The following is a 22,997-nucleotide window of genomic DNA, read 5'->3' as shown; positions in this document are numbered from 1 at the left end:
CACACATCCATGCCTGAGGCAGGATTCGAACCTGCGATCGTAGCAATCGCGAAGTTCCGGACTGAAGCGCCTAGAATCGCTCGGCCACCGCGGCCGGCTTACAAGCATAGAAAACGAACAAGTTTAATGTGCAATCAGCGTAGATGTATGCAACTCAGGAACGTGTGTGCGAGAAGTGTCTTGTCATTCAAAAATACAATGCTGTTTGTTTTAAAATGTTTGAATATTAAAATATTTAGTGAGAGTGCGTGATTCGTGCTTCATCGACGAATTTTACTAACGAATACTTTTCAGGTTATCGGTAGAGTGACAGTTTATGAGAAAGCTGAAAATGTTTTCATGTTATTAATTGAAAAATATGTGGTTCAGTGACGATGATAATAATAATAATAATAATAATAATAATAGTCTTTTATTAGTGGGTGTCTTTAAGACGATACTGAAGCACTTCACTGCATTGTGACAAAAGCCGTGGTATTCGCATAGCAAGTGGATAAGTTCTGAGTAGTAGGATTAAGTAACGTTCGTAGGAATGAGAGGGTGCTCTAGTTGGTGAATTGGTCTGTGGGGATGTATAGTGCGGGGGAGTGTGTGGGAGGAGACCTGGGATGCGTGAATATCTGTAGAGGAATGGCAGCCCATTCTTCTTCAAGAACCCAAACCAGAGAAGGTAGTGATTTTGCACGCAGGGGTCCGGAGCGACCTCGACGTTGTAAATAATCCCAAAGGTTTTCCGTTAGGTTCATGTTGGGACTCTGGGTATGCAACTCCATTTCAGGAATGTCATCGTCCACAAACCGTTGCCTCACCGGCGCTGCTTTATGAAAGGGTGCATAATAATACTGATGCAGTTATCGACTCAGAAGTGTTCCTTTACTGTGCGCAACACACAATGCTGTAAAATGTGTTCATATTTCCGCATTTAGCAAGTTCTTAGGCACAATAAGGATACGGCACTCTGTCCACGGAAAACATGCTCATACCGTAGCACCACACTCACCATATTGCACTTTTCGCACTACACACGTTGACAGGTAATTTCTCCAGGCATTCACCAAATCGAAACCAATCCGTCGGGTAGTCAAGGGGTAAGGCGTGATGTATCACTCCAGATCAATCGTTTGTGGTTATCCTCTGTCCATTGGCGTTGCTTAGAGCTGAGTACAGAAACGTGTAGTTCATGGGAAGCTGCTCGATCGTTGTACCCCACTGTATTTAATTCCCAGCGCACAGTCACTTTGCTAGATGGACTACTGGCAGGACATTGGAACTTTGGAACTCACGAGTGATTTATTCCACCGATTTTAAACGATTTTTTACAACTGCTATCGGCAATAGTCGACGGTCCTCGGCCGTCAGTAAATGAGGCGTGGCTGGTCTCGTTTTAAGTGAGGTTGTTCCTCCTAGTTTCCACTTCAGAATTACACCAGCAGCACTCACTATGGGCAGCTTTAGAGGGCCTCAAATGCCGCTAATGGCTTTGATACTCGGGTGACACCCACCGACTTCTTCACGTTCCAAGTCACTACGCCCTCCCGATCGACTCTTTCCTTTCCTACAGCTTCTCTACTGACAACGCTATATTTCCCGACTCCTTTGATAATGGCGGATTCGCCTCTCGGTGCATCTAATGGTCACCTACTCTTTTTTCGGCTCTTGAGGAAGAACGGGTTACCATTCGCCCACGGATGTTCAGACACTTCGTTGAAAGTGTCCTCTGTAGAGATCAAGCCGGTATCAAGACGAAGAACGGACACATTCCGTATTAATTTCCACTCTACAGTGTGATTTGTTTCAACCTTGTATAGATTCTATGGATTTATCAATGAGAGAATACGAAACAAAAATGGTCTAATCAACTTATGTCCGGAAATGCAGGTTTTTCATGCTAGAGATCATTTATACAGTCCTAGATTGTTACAGAGACTGTGGTCCAATACGCGCTGTACCATGAAGCCACAGTGACAATATGTGCTGAAAATAGTTTGCATGTGCCTTAAACCGTGTACGCAAGTACGCGCCGTAGCATGTTTTTGTCTCACACGTTCGCATCGGTCAGGCTGCACCCGAACAGTGCCAAAGCGAATATGAATACCCTGCTCCGGTGTCTCCACATCTGGAGAAATCGCAATGGTTGAGATCCGGTGAACGAGCGGTCATGCAAATGGACCTCCTCGTCCGATCCATCGAGCAGGGAAGACACGTCTGAGATCCGTCCGGACGTTAACGGCGAAGTGGGCTGGAGCACCATCATGTAGCAACCACATAACCCTTTGAATCGTCAATAGCACTTCTTCCAGCAGAGGAGGCAAAATCACCTGCAAGAAACGCCGATAGTTGCGGCCTGTTAGGCGATGTGGAAGGAAGACTGGTCGCCAACTATCCCGGCCCACACATTCCGGCAGCACCGATGCCGATGATTCGCTGTCACCATACCATGGGGGCTCTGCACACTATTCCTTAGATGACTGTTATGAAAGTTGAAGATACCACTCTGCATAAAGGTGGCCTCATCTGTGAATAGGATGGATGACACAAATCCCGGAATCATGGTTGCCTAGTGAAGAAACCAGTGATAAAACTGGTCCAGATGTGGAAAGTTTGTCGCTAGTATCGCTGTAAGTGATAAGGGAGTAACAACTGTCATGGACAGTGTTCCACCGTTGTCTGGGTTACCCTTTACAGGCGGGCCAACTGCCTGGTACTGACACGGCAGTCGCCTTCCGTAGTGTTAATAACAATTTCCTTCAAATCTGGTGTCCGAACATTTCGGGTACGTTCTTCATGATTTCCTGATTCCTAATACGATCTGTCTCAGACAAACGACGAAACGCTGTTGCAAACATTGAATGCTGTGGTGCTTTTCGGCGAGGATAGGTCTCCTAATAAAATCTTGCTACCCGCACCCATGGCCATTTGCCGTTCCATAAGTAAATGCGAATACGGAACCATTGTGTACAACACACATCCACTACAAGGTGAGTCAGCAAGGGAAGTGAATCGGACACAACATTACCAGTTACTACGGCAGGAGATGGCGCTAGGGCGTGGCGTATGAGGAACAGTATCACCGACTAGGAGGAAACCATACATGTCGTAAATGTAGCTGCATGGTACAGCGCATATTAAGCGCTGTCTCTGTGACAAGGTATGGTAGAATAAAATGTTTCTAGCATGGAAAACAGGCATTTCCGAACGTAAGTTCATTAGAACTTTCTTGTTCCATATCCTCTCACCAATCAGTCCTTAGTTTGTTGATGTTGGAAAAAATCACCCTGTATAATAAGTGCCGAGATACATTTGAGGAGATGGTGTATACATCTTGACCCATTCCACACCCCTGACCTTCTCCATCCTGATGGGGTCTATGGAACAAGATGATAAATGAATGAATGGATTGCCTACTTTGTCCTGTTGTGTAAGTCGTCTGCCAAGAACACTTCGCCCTGCACATAGCTATCCATAGGTACAAATGACACACAATACCTACCTTACCAGCCGGCCGCTGTGACCAGCGGTTCTAGGCGCTTCAGTCTGGAACCGCGCTGCTCCTACTGTCGCAGGTTCGAATCCTGCCTCGGGCATGGACGTGTGTGATGTCCTTAGGTTACTCAGGTTTAAGTACACTACTGGCCATTAAAATTGCTTCACGTCGAAGATGACGTGCTACAGACGCGAAATTTAACCGACAGAAAGAAGATGCTGTGATATGCAAATGATTAGCTTTTCAGAACATTCACACAAGGTTGGCGCCAGTGGCGACACCTACAACGTGCTGACATGAGGAAAGTTACCAACCGATTTCTCATACACACAAAGCAGTTGACCGGCGTTGCCTGGTGAAACGTTGTTGTGATGCCTCGTGTAAGTAGGAGAAATGCGTACCATTGCCCGCATCTCGTGGTCGTGCGGTAGCGTTCTCGCTTCCCACGCCCGGGTTCCCGGGTTCGATTCCTGGCGGGGTCAGGGATTTTCTCTGCCTCGTGATGGCTGGGTGTTGTGTGATGTCCTTAGGTTAGTTAGGTTTAAGTAGTTCTAACTTCTAGGGGACTGATGACCATAGATGTTAAGTCCCATAGTGCTCAGAGCCATTTTTTTTGCGTACCATCACGTTTCCGACTCTGATAAAGGTCGGATTTTGCAGTGAACACATGGTGTGTCGTGGGGCGATCACTCTGTTTTTAAATAATGGAGGAGCCACGATCGCTTCAATCGTTTATTAGATTACCGGTTTCGGCACTCTGAAGGTGCCATCAACAGATCTGTGAAGGTATAACATAACAGGTTTGAGGGAGGGCTTACATGAGTTGACTATATACACTACAATTATTACAGAACCACATACCTGAAACGTGGGTGAATATTTATAAAACCACATGGACATCATGGCATATGAGGCAGACCATTTGATAAAATCGTTCTCACAACCAATAAAAAATAATAAAAAACTGCTCTCATGTTCGTTCTTTCCATTAAATATAAAACTGAAGTCACCAGATGAAACTACCACTGCTCGCCTAACGCCGGTCGTTATCATCACTGCCCTATTCCTCGCAGGCTTACCTGCTGTGATTCTAGCGGTTCACAACCGGCCACCAGATAGCGCTGTCCAAGCAGCGCATACACAGTCCCACGGTATAACCACTCATTACTACTAAAACACAACTTCACTATAACTGTTTGTCACATACTCATGGAAAGCCCACATTTGCGCATCATTTCCTGTACATACTACAATCACTATTCAGTACGTCAACTACAAAGTAAAAGCACCTGAGGCACAGACATTATCCATTAGCACCTTACAAAACTACATATTATAATTTACCTTTATTCATAGAAGGACGTCAGAAATATGTACACAGAAAGATGTTCATCACACGACTTAGGTACAATGTGACGAGCGATTAAAACCTGTATGCTGGGCTTTATTTGTCTAGGCACTATGGTCTTAGGTATTGTAAGCGCGATAGCGGTCGTGCGGTAGCGTTCTCGCATCCCGCGCCCGGGTTCCCAGGTTCGATTCCCGGCGGGGTCAGGGATTTTCTCTGCCTCGTGATGACTGGGTGTTGTGTGATGTCCTTAGGTTAGTTATGTTTAAGTAGTTCTAAGTTCTAGGGGACTGATGACCATAGATGTTAAGTCCCATAGTGCTCAGAGCCAACTACGAAAACCTGCTTAGGCACATTGAATAAAGGAACGCCAGGTCAGAAGCACATGGCACTCGTTTCGTCCATGGGTCTCACTGAATGGGGAATAATGACAAACTATATTACTATGATACCAAAACCACAAGCATTCTAGCTTCATATACAAATATATCTGTAAAATATATAATAAGACTGTAACAAAGACACACTTGGCGGGCAGTGGTAATCATCAAGTAAAGTTTTACTGGTGAAGCTGGCCAACTGTACTTCAAGCCTTATAACAAGTATTTACTTTATCAAGGTAGGCCCTCCTAAGAAACATATAAATAACATTAGCACAATACGCCAGTCACTACTCTTGATGAACTGTGGTATCGTGTCGAAGCTGCATGGGCAGCTGTACCTGTACGCACCATCCAAGCTCTGTTTGACTCAATGCAGAGGTGGTTGTTCTGGGTACTGATTTCTCGGTATCTATGCACCCAAATTGCGTGAAAATGTAACCACATGTCAGTTCTAGTATAATATATTTGTCCAATGAATACCCGTCTATCATCTGCATTTCTTCTTGGTGTAGCAGTTTTAATGGCCAGTACTGTAGTTCTAAGTCTAGGGGACTGATGGCCTCAGATGTTAAGTCCCATAGTGCTTAGAGCCATTTGACCCTACCTCACCTCACCTTAGCTACTGTGTGTGTTGACGTAGCGTTCCTGCTGGATACCATTAGGTAGTGATTCTAGAGTTCATAATTACAGACTGTGAGGCGGAAACGCTCCTCGTTAGATGTTCTTAGACTGAAATTCACCTCGATTTTAGAGAATGGCCTCGCGATAGGTCACAGTTTATGTGGCCCCGGCTAGGCACACTGTAAATAACCATCAGCTGGCCGGTTCGCTTTGGGCCGCGGTCCTCACACTCCGCAGCGCTCCGAGCCTTGCTAATGCGCGCGGCCCTCCGCGGCCTTTGCCGAACATTATCGCCGACGGATTTCCCTCCTGGGCCCGGCTGTTAAGTTCACCAGAGCGCGATATTACGAGTGCGCTGCAGGATGGGACGGGATACGGGCGGGAGGCAGGAATTATTGTTGGCGGGGGCGTAACGTCCGGAACGGCGAACCGCCGCCGAGTCCTGCCTAGAACGCGGGCGTTAGCGCCAGTAATATGCAGGGATTACGATCCACTTCATTCAGTTCCCGAATCTTCTAATCCGCAGTGATAGTATTCCCGTCTTCTACATAATCTCTGTCATATAACTGTGCTGCTGGAGGCGGTGTTACGGTCTACGGCTTTAATGTTTTACGAGTGTGCTGGAGCTTTCAGAAGAAGGGCACTTTACGCGCTCAGATATTTGCACCGACTTATCTTCACGGACAGTGTTTGCGCAGCCAAATCGCTGCGTGTGAACGAGTCTCCGGCTGGATAATTGGTCAATGTTACTGTCTGTGTGCAGCGCTTGAACTGACTACGCAGACCGGATAGACAAATCCTTGCAAGCCTTGAGCATGTAAATGTTGTGCAGTCCACGCTGCAGACACGAAGGTTAGTGTTGTGCTTAGTGGGGTTATGCTGCGCTTTTCTTTCGAAGTAAGGCTATGAGAAATTCTTCACAGGATTCCCGTAGTTACACACCTTATTTTTGAATGAATTCACAGAACTCTATAGCTCAGCACCAAGCGTTTGGAAAATGAAAAGCAAAGAAGGCAGTGACAGTAGGGAAAAAAGAAACAAAACGCAGTTTACAAACTTAAAGAAGTAGATTCTAATGTAGACCATGAAATGGTTGCACAGAAAATTAACAACTTCTAGAGGGTGTACAGAAGGGGACTAAAGAAAGAGTATAAGTCTTTCTGGTATCGGTACCAGCCTACCAGCGTCTCACAGTTGGCAACAGAATTGCAGGGTTCTGTACATCATCGACAGCGGCCGTGCATGATCCATCGGACGCAGTGGAGCGCGCCCGCTGGGCCAAGCCTCCAGTGGATCCGCACCCCGAGCGCCCTTGGCCACCGTAGTAAAGGACGGCCAGCAACCGTGACCGAGCCCTCTCGCACTTGCGGCCGCTTCTCCATGGGACGCCGTGCAGACGCTGCCTAGTCACGGCTCGACGTCACCATTGTTACTACACTACTGGCCAATAAAATTGCTACACCAAGAAGAAATGCAGGTGATAAACGGGTATTCAATGGACAAATATACTAGAACTGACATTTGATTACATTTTCACGCAATTTGGGTGCATAGATCCTGAGAAATCAATACGCAGAACAACCACCTCTGGTCGTAATAACGGCCTTGATACGCCTGGGCATTGAGTCAAACAGAGCTTCGATGGCGTGTACAGGTACAGCTGCCCATGCAGCTTCAACACGATACACACTTCATCAAGAGTAGTGACTGGCGTATTGTGAAGAGCCAGTTGCTCGGCCACCATTGACGAGACGTTTTCAATTGGTGAGAGATCTGGAGAATGTGGTGGCCAGGGCAGCAGTCGAACATTTTCTGTATCCAGAAAGGCCCGTACAGGACCTGCAACATGCGGTCGTGCGTTATCCTGCAGGGATCGAATGAAGGGTAGAGCCACGGGTCGTAACACATCTGAAATGTAACATCCTCTGTTCAAAGTGCCGTCAATGCGAACAAGATTCAAATGGTTCAAATGCTCTGAGCACTATGGGACTTAACATTTATGGTCATCAGTCCCCTAGAACTTAGAACTACTTAAACCTAACTAACCTAAGGACATCACACAACACCGTCATGCGAACAAGATGTGACCGAGATGTGTAAGCAGTGGCACCCCATACCATCACGCCGGGTGATACGCCAGTATGGTGTTGACGAATACGCGCTTACAATGTGCGTTCACCGTGACGTCGCCAAACACAGATCCGACTATTATGATGCTGTAAACAGAACCTGGATTCTTGCGAAAAAATGACATTTTTCCCACTCGTGCACCCAGGTTCTTCGTTGAGTGCACCATCGCAGGCGCTCCTGTCTGTGATGCAGCGTCGAGGGTAACCACAGCCATGATCTCCGAGCTAATAGTCCATGCTGCAAACGTCGTCAAACTGTTTGTGCAGATGGTTCTTGTCTTCCAAACGTCCCCATCTGTTGACTCAGGGATCGAGAAGTGGCTGCACGATCCGTTACAGCCATGTGGATAAGATGCCTGTCATCTGGACTGCTAGTGATACGAGGCCGTTGGGATCCGGCACGGCGCTCCGTATTACCCTCCAGAACCCACCGATTCCATATTCTGTTAACAGTTATTGGATCTGGACCAACGCGAGCAGCAATATCGCAATACGATAAACTGCAATCGCGGTAGGCTACAATCGTCCTTTATCAAAGTCGGAAACGTGGTGGTATGCATTTCTCCTCCTTACACGAGGCATCACAACAACGTTTCACCAGGCAACGCAGGTAAACTGCTGTTTGTGTATGAGATATCCGTTGGAAACTTTCCTCATGTCAGCGCGTTGCAGGTGTCGCCACCGTCACCAACCTTGTGTGAATGGTCTGAAAACCTAATCATCTGCATATCACAGCATCTTCTTCCTGTCGGTTAAATTTCGCGTCTGTAGCACGTCATCTTCGTCGTGTAGCAATTTTAATAGCCAGTAGTGTATTATACGAGCTGGACTCTTGTTTGTTGTTGCATCATTTGTAACGAATCTGTGTACGTTTGTCAAAATACAATTTAAGCAAATCTTCCGTTTACTGTAATTAACTTGTTCATTAAACATGTCTGCTCCTGTCCAGATTTCCAATGACGACAGTTGCTGCACAACTCCACAGCCCACCACTCCTTACCGTCGTGTAAGAAGTCGTACACAACAATAAGCACTTATCGATTTTCCCATTACAGTGTCGCATTCCTTCTACATCTACATCTGCATGTATACTCTGCAAATCACATTCAAGTGCCTGGCAGAAGGTTCGTCGAACCACCTTCACAATTCTCTATTATTCCAATCTAGTATAGCGCGCGGAAAGAACGAACAACTATATCTTTCCGTACTAGCTCTGGTTCCCCTTATTTTATCGTGGTGATCGTTCCGCCCTATGTAGGTCGCTGCCAACTTTCGTGAGAAGATTCTGTCGTAACGAATAACACCTTTTTTAACGATTTCCCGCCCAAATCCTTTATCATTTCTGTGACACTCTCTCCCATATTCCGCGATAGTAGAAAACGTGCTGCCTTTCTTTGAACTTTTTCGATGTACTCCGTCAGTCCTATCTGGTAAGGATCGCACACCTCGCAGCAGTATTCTAAAAGAGGACGGACAAGCGTAGTGTAGGCAGTCTCCTTACTAGGTCTGTTACATTTTCTAAGTGTCCTGCCAATAAAATGCAGCCTTTGGTTAGCCTTTCCCACAACATTTTCTATGCGTTCTTTCAAATTTAATTGTAATACCTAGGTATTTAGTGGAATTTACGGCTTTTATATTGGACTGATTTATCGTGTAACCGAAGTTTGACGAGTTCCTGTTAGTGCTCATGTGGATGACCTCACGCATTTCGTTATTTAGGGTCTACTGCCACTTTTCGCACCCTTCAGATATGTTTTCCAAATCGTTTTACAGTTTGTTTTGATCTTCTGATGGCTTTATTAGTCGATAAACGACAGTATCATCTGCAAACAACCGAAGACGGCTGCTCAGATTGTCTCCCAAATCGTTTATATAGATAAGGAACAACAAAGGATCTATAACACTACCTTAGGGAACTTCTATTTTACTCGATTACTTTCCGGCAGTTACTACGAACTGTGACCTCTCTGACAGGAAATCGCAAATCCAGTCAAATAACTGAGACGGTATTCCATAACCACGCAATTTTACTACGAGCCGCTTGTGTGGTACAGTGTCAAAAGCCTTCCGGAAATTCAGGAATACGGAATCGATCTGAAATCCCTTGTCAATAGCACTGAGCACTTCATGTGAACAAAAAGCTAGCTGACGGCCGGTGTGGCCGAGCGGTTCTAGGCACTTCAGTCTGTAACCGTGCCACCGCTACAGTCACAGGTTCGAATCCCGTCTCAGGCATGGATGTGTGTGTTGTCCTTAGGTTAGTTAGGTTTAAGTAGTAGTAAGTTCTAGGGGCCTGATGACCTCATAAGTTAAGTCCCATAGCGGTCAGAGCCATGTAAACCAATTTTTAAAAAGCTAGCTGTGTTCCATGGGAACAATGTTCTCTAAACCCATGTTGACTGTGTGTCAATGGACCATTTCCTTCGAGGTAATTCGTAATGTTCGAACATAATAATTGTTCTAAAATCCTGCTGCATATCGACGTTAACGATATCGGCCCGTAATTTTGTGGATTACTCCAACTACCTTTCTTGAATATTGGTGTGACCTTTGCTACTTTCCAGTAGCGAGTGAACGGTTGTATATGATTGCTAAGTATGGAGTTAATGCATCAGCATACTCCGAAAGGAACCTAATTAGTATACAGTCTGGAACAGAAGACTTGCTTTCATTAAGAGATTTGAGCTGCTTCACTACTCCGAGGATATTTACTTCTACGTTACTCATGTTGGCAGCTGTTCTCCATTCGAATTTTGTAATATTTACTTAGTCTTCTTTTGTGAAGGCAGCACTATCTTCGATAGTATCTCCATTGTTTTCACGTGGAGAGGGCATTGACTGTTTCTTGCCGCTAACATACTTCACATACGACTAGAATCTCTTTGGATTTTCTGCCAGGTGTCGAGACAAAGTTTCGTTGTGGAAACTGTTATAGGCGTCTCGCATTGAACTCCACGCTAAGCTTCGAGCTTCTGTAAAGGATCGCCACAGTGTGAAGTACTACAGCATCACAAAGTATGTTCAGAAATGGCTCTGAGAACTATGGGACTTAACATCTGTGGTCATCAGTCCCCTAGAACTTAGAACTACCTAAACCTAACTAACCTACGGACATCACACACATCCATGACGAAGCAGGATTCGAACCTGCGGCCGTGGCGGTCGCGCAGTTCCAGACTGAAGCGCCTAGAACCGCTCGGCCACAGCGGCCGGCACAAAGAATGTCTCATTGTCCATTCTTACTTAGTTAGTGAAACAAGCCTCCGTTTTCAGTTTTTTGCTCCTTCAAACTATTAACGTGAGGAAGCGTTATAAGCTGTAGAAGCCACTCTTTTGACCATCTTCTTCGTATCGTAATGATCCCTTTCTTTTTCTAACTTCTGAAGTAACGGCACTGGACAGAATAATCGCCTTGCAACCAAATTTTCTTAATCTGGCCGTGGCCAGAGAATACTCTGCACTCTCGAACTACAAATTCAGGTCTGTCGGACAGCTGCATTGTGGTTGGAAGATGTAAAGATTAACTGAATACTCCTGACCAGATGTGCAAAAATGGTCTGCTCAGACAAACTGAGCGTATAAAGGACCTTTAAGCAAGACGCGTGTTGCGGTAGGATGTGCATGTGATTAGAAGCGTGGATGTATCGATATCTCAGGCTGAACAGTTGTGCAATAGTTCTAAATTGAAAGATTGGTTGAATAGTGAAAGAGAGAAATTATCTGTCAGATTACAATGGCTTATCGATGTTAGTGTCATTTGGGGCTGAGAACTGGTAGAAGATGACAAATACAAAGGGTAGTCATAAAGTTTCAATTATCAAATCCAAATAATGATGATGACATCCCATACTCTGAGGAGCTTAAGGGACGATGCGGGAGATCCGCACCGCTGGTTAGGCGGTTTTGCCATTGTCTTCCTCCGACCGTAAACGAGATGACTAATGATGAAGACGACACAACACCCAGTCATCTCGAGGCAGGGAAAATCCCTGACCCCGCAGGCAATCGAACCCGGGACCTCGTGTGAGAACGCTACCGCAAGATCACGAGCTGCGGACAAATCCAAAAAAAATAAAGTTATGTCATTTATTTATTGTTTGACTGCACGTATATGTCTGCGACCTTGGTACACAATGAAATACCCATGCCACGGCTCCGTAGCACGACGGCAGAGATGCCAATGGCGCACTCCATTTGTCAACGGGTGGGTGATGTATCGTGAAGGAGTTATTTTTCCACAGCAGCGGAAATCTTGCAACAACGCCAATTCAGATAGCTGGAAGGGTAATTCCGAAGTATATTTTTTCTTCTAGCTGATAATTAAAACTTTACGAGTAGTCCGCGTAATACGTAGCTGTAAATTGTTTTTGGAAAAAATACTCGTATTCGCCACTGTCGGTTAAAGAAATAATGGAAAACGCAAACGAAAATGTCTGATGGAGATCTGAAGTTCGCTCCTCCGAATAAGAATGCGCCGTTTCAAACACTTTCATATAGTACGGTGAATTGTAGAGTGATCTGTGTCTTCACCAGCGAGTTGTTGACCTCTTGTTTGAGTCACCACTCCGTTACATTTCGAAGGCGTTTTACTCGTACAATGTTATATTGACGGTGAAGGTTGGTTCTTGTTCTGTACTGCAGCACTGTTGTTAATATGAGCAGTGCCTCATTAGGACAAACGAGTGGAAACAGGTGAACGAAGAGAATGAGAAAAGTTGAAACTGTGCCAGTGGACAAAGGTGCTCCGATATATTGCGCAGCAAAGTTGGATATTCAAAATGACGCAGAGCTCACATCTTTCTTTTTATAACTTCTGAAGCAACAGCACTGGACAGAATAAATTCCTTATAACCAAATTTTCTTAAGGAGAGACTCAGGGCAAAATGCGTTCTTGCACTTAACATATACATAGCTCTGAAAATATTACTGTTAAAATAGTAAAACGTGAGACTGTTATGTGCGACTTAATGCTTGATATCCTGTGCAATTTTTGTTTGAAAATGCGGATCGACATACATTTTATAAGGATTTGAATTTTTAATTCCCATTGTTTCTGTAATGTGCCTTTTCTCATAAACTAATCAAGCAATAAGACTACAATTTCACAGGTTACATCTGCATAAGAAGCTAATAAAGCTTGTGTGACTGATTTTTGTTTAAGGTCATGATTGCTTTGAAATTAATTTTTCTCAAATTTTAAAGGAAAACTTTTCTCAGTAGTTGTTGCGATTGAGTTTTTTTAACATCTGGTCGATTACGTCTCTCTTTCTAGGACACAGTGGTAGGACTTGCTAGAAAAAAAACTTGTGAGACATGTACACCCACGGCCAATTTTGTCTCAGTAACATTTCGTAAGGTAAGCAATCAGCTTATACGAAGTATTATAATTAGTAGCATGATAGGTCCGCATTTGAGCATCAGATTTATAAAGTATGTGATTGTGGAACGGAAATCACTATGTCCATTCGTAAGGAGGGTATGGAATTGACTTGGAGTACTGTGATAGCAAAGGGAAGAGTATGTCGAGTCCTAAGAAAGGTAGTGATATATACAGGGTGTTACAAAAAGGTACGGCAAAACTTTCAGGAAACATTCCTCCCACATAAAGAAAGAAAATGTGTTCGTGGACATGTGTCCGGAAACGCTTACTTTCCATGTTAGAGCTCATTTTATTACTTCTCTTCAAATCACATTAATCATGGAATTGAAACACACAGCAACAGAACGTACCAGCGTGACTTCACTTTGTTACAGGAAATGATCAAAATGTCCTCCGTTAGCGAGGATACATGCATGCACCCTCCGTAGTATGGAATCCGATGCGCTGATGCAGCCCTGGAGAATGGCGTATTGTATCGCAGCCATCCACAAAACGAGCACGAAGAGTCTCTACATTTGGTACCGGGGTTGCGTAGACAAGAGCTTTCAATTCCCCCATAAATGAGTCAAGAGGGTTGAGGTCAGGAGAGCGTGGAGGCCATGGAATTGGTCCGCCTCTACCAATCCATCGGTCATCGAATCTGTTGTTGAGAAGCGTACGAACACTTCGACTGAAATGTGCAGGAGCTCCATCGTGCATGAACCACATGTTGTGTCGTACTTGTAGAGGCACATGTTCTAGCGGTACAGGTAGAGTATTCCGTATGAAATCATGATAACGTGCTCCATTGAGCGTAGGTGGAAGAATATGGGGCCCAATCAAGACATCAGCAACAATGCCTGCCCAAACGTTCACAGAAAATCTGTGTTGATGACGTGATTGCACAATTGCGTGCGGATTCTCGTCAGCCCCCACATGTAGATTGAGAAAATTTACAATTCGATCACGTTGGAATGAAACTAAAATCAGCTGTAACATGGAAATTAAGCGTTTCTGGACACATGTCCAAATAACATCTGTTCTTTAGTTGTGTGTGAGGAATGTTTCCTGAAAGTTTGGCCGTACCTTTTTGTAACACCCTATATATTTAGAGAGCCACTATCGACAGTAGGGTGTATTTGCGATACTTCGCTCATTGTCGAATGCCGTTCAATTGAGACCGCGATCGTAGGATTTAATTGTAAGTATAACAATAAAAAATATGTTACCAATTTTCTTGAATGATTCCGTATATGGATGACCTGTGGTGGGAATGATTCACGTTTCCCGTTAACCGCAGCAGCTGTCCGAATGCAGAGGCCTGTTGGAGTGTAGGAATGTATCTGAGTTAACTTTGCCCTCGTCTGGACGACCGAATAGCAGCTTTTGTGATCAAGTGGAAATTTGAGAAGATTGTGTATGGAGGTGCGTTTGCGTAGGACCGTTATTCCCTCCCATCTAAATTGTTCGGTTGACTGCTTCTACACATTTCGCGCCTTTATTTAGTTGAGAGAAATCGATTGTGGCTCTGAGCACTATGGGACTTAGCCTCTGAGGTCATCAGTCCTCTAGAACATAGAAATTCTTAAACCTAACTAACCTAAGGACATCACACACATCTATGCCCGAGGCAGCATCGAACCTGCGACCATAGCGGTCGCGCGGTTCCAGACTGTAGCGCCTAGAGCCGCTCGGCCACCTAGGCCGGCGAAGATCGATTGTGATGTGTGCATCCGGCATGTGGAAGAGTTGGCCTGTAAATTATAGCGATGATTTAGAATCTGTTACATCACCGACATCGGTATTCGAGAGTGGAAATATCGGTTTCCTTCATTTTTTTCCTGGTTACTCAGTGGTTTAGAGCACGCTGCATCTCGCTGAAGTTTTTGGTTTGTAGAGAAATAATTTCCAGTCTGTATCTTGGGAATTATATTGCGCTAGCGATCGGTAGGATGCTGTCTAGTGCACAAAAATGGTATAATATTATGGTGAACCACGCGAAAATACGTATGTTCTTGTAGTCCCCAAGGCTGGAGATGCGCGTAGAAAAGCGAGAATGCAAGGAAGGAGATTCGGAGCTGAAACAGTAACGCATTTGTGCCGAGGGGAAACTAGCGCACGTTAGTACACGTTAGTGTTCGTTAATACATGTTAGTACACCTTTATGTGCGTTAATGTACGTGACACCATTCCCTTGAAACATACCGCTTGGAGTTCAGCGTAATTTAGTAAGAGTCCTTCCGTATTTGAAGATATGTATGGCACTTTGCGAGTTTTAGTTGTCGGTGCAGTAAGGTGCTCAGTGTAAAATAACCACTGAAAGTGTCGTCTGCAGAAGGAAAAAAGGCTGACGGTGCTTAGATACCGGTGTCATCAGTAATTTGGCAGCTAAATTCGATAAGAGCCAATCATAATGCTCGATTCACTCACATCTTTTGTGCTGGGATATAGGAGTCTCTACATAGCAGAGGGAACGTTTGTGTGTGTTGAAGGCAGGAAGGGTAACACGTGATGGACCGGATACCACGTTAGGTGCGCGAGGAAGAGTGCATTCGGCGTTATTCCGCGCTATTTTCGTGAATAGGTTCTGTTAGGGGAAGAATTTTAGTACATACAAGCTGAGACATCAAGAGAGCGAGCGTTAACTATTTCTCGGACACTATACAATTCCCGAGAGGTCAACTCGTTTCGTATTTTTTACGTAGTCACGTGACATCAGTATAAGATTGAGATAACGCGTACGGCCATCCTGATTCACGTTTTCCGTGATTTCTCTAAAACGCTTCAGGTATATGCCGGGATGGTTCCTGTGCAGGCGCGCGGCCCGCTTCCTGCCCCATCCTTCCATAATCTGTTGGGCCGATGACCTCACTGTTTGTCCCCTCCCCCGAATAATCAACCAACCAACCTGCCAACCTGGAGGTTCTTCATTGGTGGCGCTGTTCAAAGCGCTGCTCGCGGCGTTCGCAGGAATGTGCGGTGTGCCATCTTCGGCAGTATGGATAAGCTACAAGTGCAGTACAGACAGAAATACACTGAGGCGCCAAAGAAACTGTTATAGGCATGCGTATTTAAATACAAAGATATGTAAACAGGCAGAATACGGCGCTGCAGTCGGCAACCTTATACAGGGTGAAATGTATTTAAACCGACGAACTCTGGGAGCTTGTAGGGGACATAAAAACAAATATTTTTCCCTAATATAATTTTTTCCTATGAGGAGTATTTAAACCGGTAGAGGAAGATTTCTCTGGCGGCAAATTAATTAAGCCAAAAAACACTTTTCCAGTTTTTTACGGCCAAGAGACAACACATTAACACAATTCAATTTCAATTACAGTAGATTTCAAAAATGCCTTCATTGACACGTAAACAAAGGTTACACCGTCGGATCATGTTCTGTCTGATACGGGCAAAAACCCCAGGCGTATCCTGAATTGTTCCTGCTGCTACTACCGGATAGATTCTCTTCTGATGCAACAGGAGTAGCGTAAACAAGGTAGCGCATCTCTGCCCACACAAAAAAGTCCAGAGGCGACATATCTGGGAATCGAGCAAGCCATGGTATAGGACCACCTCTGCCAATCCACGTTTCTGGGAACCGTCGTTCCAGGAATCGACGCACACGACGACTGAAATGTGCCGCGCCCCGTCATGTTGGAACCACATGCGTTGTCTTGTAGGGAGCAGGACGTCTTCCAGCAATTCTGGTAATGCTCTGGCGAGAAAATTGTAATAGTGCCTGCCATTTAATGGCCTAGGTAGCAGATACGGCCCAATTAAACAGTCCCCAACAACACCTATCCATACATTAACGAAGAACCGCACTTGATGAGCGCTAGTAACTGTGGCATGTGGGTTATCCTCACTCAAAACATGCGAATTGTGCATGTTGAAGAGTCCATCACGCCCGAACGTTGCTTCATCGGTAAACAACACAGAAGATGGAAATGTAGGATGCATTTCACACTGTTCCAGGTACCACTGCGAAAACTGTGCTCTGGGTGGATAGTCAACTGGTTCCAGGTTGTGGACACGCTGTAAGTGAAATGGACGTAACAATTACTCTCGAAGGACTGTTCTTGTATTCGTCTGATTCGTCCTCGTGTTACGTGCAATTGCACGAGTGCTGATTGAAGGATCCCGCTCCACATACTGCAAGACAGCTCCCTCAAATTGGAGCGTTCTCACCGTGCGACGGCGTCCCTGTCCAGGTAATCTGCTGAATGACCCGGTCTCACGCAGACGTTGGTACACATCAGCAAAGGTCGTATGATGCGGGATACTGCGATTAGAATGTTGTTGTTGATAAACCCGCTGTGCAGCTCGTCCGTTGTGGTGCGCTACGTAGTACGCACCAACCATATCAGTGTACTCACTCCAGGTGAATCGCTCCATTAGTAAAGAGAAACAATGCACTACTACACAGGTGGACAGCAGTTGCCTACAACTGAAGAGCGTAATTCGGCCTGCACCGGTTTAAATAATCCTCATAGGAAAAAATATTTGTTTTGATGTCCCCTACAACCTCCCGGAGTTTGTCGGTATAAGAAAACAGGTGCCTGGTGCAGTTGTCAGATGGGTTAGTGCTGCTATAATGGCAGGTTATTAAGATTTAAATGAGTTTCAAGGTGGTGTTATAGTCGGCGCACGAGAGATGGGAAACAGCATGCCCAAGGTAGCGATGAAGCGGGGATCTTCCCGTACGACAATTTCACGGGTGCACCGTGAATATCAGGAATCCGGTAAAACATCAAATCTCCGACATCGCGGCCGACGGAAAAAGATCCTGCAAGAACGGGACCAACGACGTTTAACGTGACAGAAGACCAACCATTCCGCAAATTGGTACAGATTTCAGTGCTGGGCCATCAACAAGTGTCAGCGTGCGAAACGTTCAACGAAAAATCATCGCTATGGGCTTTAGAAGCCGAAGGTCCAAAAAATGGTTCAAATGGCTCTGAGCACTATGCGACTTAACTTCAGAGGTCATCAGTCACCTAGAACGTAGAACTAATTAAACCTAACTAACCGAAGGACATCACACACATCCATGCCCGAGGCAGGATTCGAACCTGCGACCGTAGCGGTCGCTCGGTTCCAGGCTGTAGCACCTAGAACCGCACGGCCACTCCGGCCAGCCGAAGTCCACTCGTGACCCTTGATGACTGCATGATGCAGAGTCTTACGCCCCGCCTGGGCCCGTCAACAATGGCATTGGACTGTTGATGACTGGAAACGTGTTCCCTGGTCGGACGAGTCTCATCTCAAATTTTATCGAGCGGATGGACGTGTACGGGTATGTGACAACCTCATGAATCCATGGACCCTGCATGTCAGCTCTGGACAGGGAACTGTTCAAGCTGGTGGAGACTCTGTAATGGTGTGGGGCGTGTCCAGTTGGAGTGATACGGGACCACTGATACGTCTAGACACGACTCTGACAGATGAAATGCATCAATTCACGTCCATTGTGCATTCCGACGGACTCGGGCAATTCAAGCAGGACGATGCGATAGCCCACACGTCCATATTTGCTACAACGTGGCTCCAGAAACACTCTTCTGTGTTTAAACGCCTCCGCTGGCCACGAAACTCCCCAGACATGATCATTATTGAGCATATCTGGGGTGCCTTGCAACGTGCTGTTCAGAAGAGATCTGCAATCGCTCGTACTCTTACGGATTTATGGACAGCGCTGCAAGATGTATGGGATCAGGTCCCTCCAGCACTTCTTCAGACATTAGTCGAGTGCAAGCCACGTCGTGTTGCGGCACTTCTGCGAGCTTGCGGAGCCCCTACGCGATATTTGGCAGGCATACCAGTTTCTTTGGCTCTTCAGTGTAGAAATGGGGGTAACAGATCATACGAAGTGCCATTACTCAATAACGAGCCACCAGAGCTCACGGGTCCATTGCACCACATTACTCACAAGGTGTCCCTGAACAACCTAGGAACTTTTGTCGCTGTATTTCGTGTTGACTGGATAGAATTGTTTGATTGCTGGACCGGCGAGTGTGCACCTGTATTTCGTGAGCAGGGGCAGGGATAAAAACTTCAGTGTTAACTTCGTACATTAGTACATTGCATTCGTTAAACAGATTCGGAAGCCAAATCACGCGCTAGGATTAGCGGCTGTGTCACGTCCTGCCAGCTCGGTGCGGGCTGTACTTTGTCACAGTGAAGGAGCCCTCGCAGTGCCGGCTTAGCTGCTGCGAGTTGGGAAGGCAGCCGTACGGGCAGAGGACCGGCTGGAAGTGCAGTTGCGCGGAAGTTGGCAGTAATTCCCGCCGTTACCGGTGAAGTCTGCCCTCCCAGCCCTATCGATCGACCTGGCAACGGCAGTTATTACCTTAGAACAGCGTGGAGGAGGACGGGGGAAGGGGAGGGAGGCAAATCGCGGAACAGCAGGTGCTCATTCGCCCCCCCCCCCCTCCTATCACCGTGAATCTGGCCCACCTCTCCCTTGGCGTTCCCTCCAGTAATTGTCACTGTGCGCTCCACAGACTGGTGCTTTGACCTACATGGCAACAGTGCGTCTGCTCCTCACGGGTGAGAAAGTCTGTTGCCCGACGTGACAGCGTGTTGTTATCGCCTTTGTTGATGTTTTCAGTACGAAGACTTGTTCAATGCAGCTCTCCTCGGTGGTCTAACCTGTGCAAGCTTCTTCATCTCTGCGTCATAAATATTGTGATCTACATCCGTTTGAACCTGCATACTGTGCCGAACCTTTCGTCTACCCCTACAACTTTTTCCTCCCGCCCTTCTTTTTAAATTGACAATAGTTTGACACCTGAAGATTTGTACTACCAGAGGATCCCTTTTTTTTTTTTTAGAAAGTTGTGCCATAAATTTCTTTTCTCCCCAATTTCACTGTATATATCCACATTAGTTATCCGATCTACGTACAACCCGCCAGGTAAGCCGAGAGCGCTGACGCGCTGCTTCCTGGACTCAGGTAGGCGCGCCGGCCCCAGATCGAATCCGCACGGCGGATTGACGACGTAGGACCGGTGTGCCGGCCAGCCTGGATGTGGTTTTGAGGCGGTTTTCCACACCCCCCTAGGTGAATACCGGGCTGGTCCCCACGTTCCTCCTCAGTTACATGGCTCGCAGACATCTGAACACTTCCGCGCTATTCCATGGATTACACTAGTTGCAGACAGCTGGGGTGCACTAATTCCTTCCCGGGGGGGTTCAGGATGGTGGCAGGAAGGGCATCCGGCCACCCCTTAAACTAAAATTGCCACATCCGATTAACCACGCCAACCCTGCATCTCCGTGGGACAACAGGAAAAAGCAAAAGAGAGACAAAGAAAGTTACCTGATCTACGTATCTAATCCTCTGCATTATCCTGTAGCACCACTGTCCAAACACTTATATTCTCCTCATGTCTGTATTGTTCATTGTTCATGTTTCACTTCTGTAGAGAGCTTCCCTCCAGATATATGCTTGCATAAAAGATTCACAACACTCGAATTTGTTAGATGGAACGAACTTTCCCTTTTTCAGGAGTGGAGTTGTTGTTATTGTCAGTCTGTGTTTTATCTGTCAAAAACCATCAAAAGCCAAGGTCACATATTTTTTTTAAATTTAAGACAACCAGTTTGAACAGTCATTTTGTCATCTTCAGGGCTTTCAACATCTTTTTGTTGTAAAACATGTTCTTTTTATGATGAATCTTACGTACTTCCTTGGCTCCATCCTGCTTCATTATTCTCCACACATCGACGTTATCGGTGTCCGAGTAGCGATTTAGGGTTCAAAGAGGTGTGCCAAAACATATGGTGACTTACAACTAATGTGTCCAGAATCGATTTTTCACTGTGCAGCTGTGTGTGCACCGTTTGGAAAATTCCTGTCATTCTGGAACAGGACATGAACCCCGAATCATACCTTTTGAGGGCTGGTAGGAGGTAAAAGAAAATTAGGACAGAGATACTGGCGGGAAAGAAACTGTGAGTGTGAGTCGGGGGTTGTGCCTGGATCTGCAATAGCCTACATGTATATCCACATCTACATCAATAATCTGTGAACCACTGTGAAATGCATGACGGAAGATATGTCCCATTCTACCAGTTACTAGGGTTGTCTCCTGTTCCATTCACTCATGGATCGTCGGAAAAAAGATTGCTTAAATGCCTCTGTGTAATCAGTCTTCCCAGATTCCTACGGGAGCGATACGCAAGAGTTTATAGTGTATTGCTAGATTCATACTTAAAGCTGGTTCTTGAAACTATGTAAGTGGGCTTCTTCGCGGTAGTTTGCGTGTATCTTCAAGACGTTGCCCTTTCAGTCTCTTCAGCATCTTTGTGACACTCTCCGATGTGTCAAACAAGCCTGTGACTATTCGTGCTGTCCTTCCCTGTATACGCACAAATAGCCCTGTTAGTCCTATGAGGTACAAGTTCCGCACACATAAGCAATAGTCTATGCTAGTTCGCACGAGTATTTTGTAAGCAGTCTTCTTTGTAGACTGATCGCACTTCCCCAGTATTGTACAAATCAATAGAAGTCTGTCACCTGCTTTAACAACGACAGAGTCTATGCTATCCCTTCAAATCTTTAGACTCAGGTGTTTACGAGGAAACCGATTCGATCTGCGACTCACTAACATGGTTGCAGTAATAGTATATTATGTTCTTCCCTTCCCTGAAGGGCACAGTTTTCAATTTCTGTGCGTTCAACGTAAGTCACCAATCTATGGGCAACTTTGAAATCTTGTCAACATTTGTGCAGCTTTTTTTCAGATAGTCTTTCATTATAGATAACAGCGTCATCTGCGACAAATCTGAGGTTACTATTAATATTGTCCGCAATGTCATTAACACGTAACATGAATAGCAAGGAAGCCAACGCACTTCCCTGGGGTACACCCGAAATCATCTCTTACCCGGAATCGCCTCCGTGATGAATACACCGTTTTCGCAGCGGAGCTCCACGCGATCCTGAAGGCACTGGAGCAGATGAATCGTGTTCGGGGTAATCGATTTCTGCTCTGCTCCGATTCACTTTGTGCCTTACAGTCACTGCAGAATCTGTACCCAACTGAGGAGATGGTCCAGCTGATATATGACCAACTGTACTTGCTCCAAAGGCCGGGAAAGGAGGTGTCCTTCTGCTGGGTGCCTGGCCATGTAGGAATATGGGGCAATGAACAGGCCGATCGGGCTGCCAAGGAAGCCTGCAGAGAGCAGGATGTGGTCCAGTGTCCTATTGCCTTGCAGTGTGTGATTTCTGCACTCCACAAGAAGTGCATGGAGTTGTGGGAGGAAGAATGGCTGGCGGTAACGGCCAATAAATTGCGGTTGGTGAAGTCAACAACTCTGCCATGGCGTTGCTCCTGCCGGTTGCTCAGGCGGGAAGAAGTGACCCTCACGCGTCTTCGGATTGGGCACTGTCCTCTCACACATAGCTTTCTATTACGGCGGGAGGATCGCCCGTTTTGTGATGCTTGTGGTGTGCACATCGCTGTCCGCCACATTTTAACAGAATGCATTTTATACCGTGATGCAAGGGCAGAAGCACAATTTGATGGTGATCTGCCCTGTGTTTTAGCTAATGATGAGACGTGTGTGTCTAGGGTTTTAAAGTTTTGTGATGTGTCTGGACTCTGGCCTAAACTTTTAGGCTGGAGGTTTTAGTGTATTGCAAAGTGGCTGGCTCCTCCCT

Source organism: Schistocerca piceifrons, chromosome 5 (assembly GCF_021461385.2).
Source record: "Schistocerca piceifrons isolate TAMUIC-IGC-003096 chromosome 5, iqSchPice1.1, whole genome shotgun sequence".
Taxonomy (NCBI): Eukaryota; Metazoa; Arthropoda; class Insecta; order Orthoptera; family Acrididae; genus Schistocerca; species Schistocerca piceifrons.
This window is presented reverse-complemented; position numbering follows the sequence as displayed.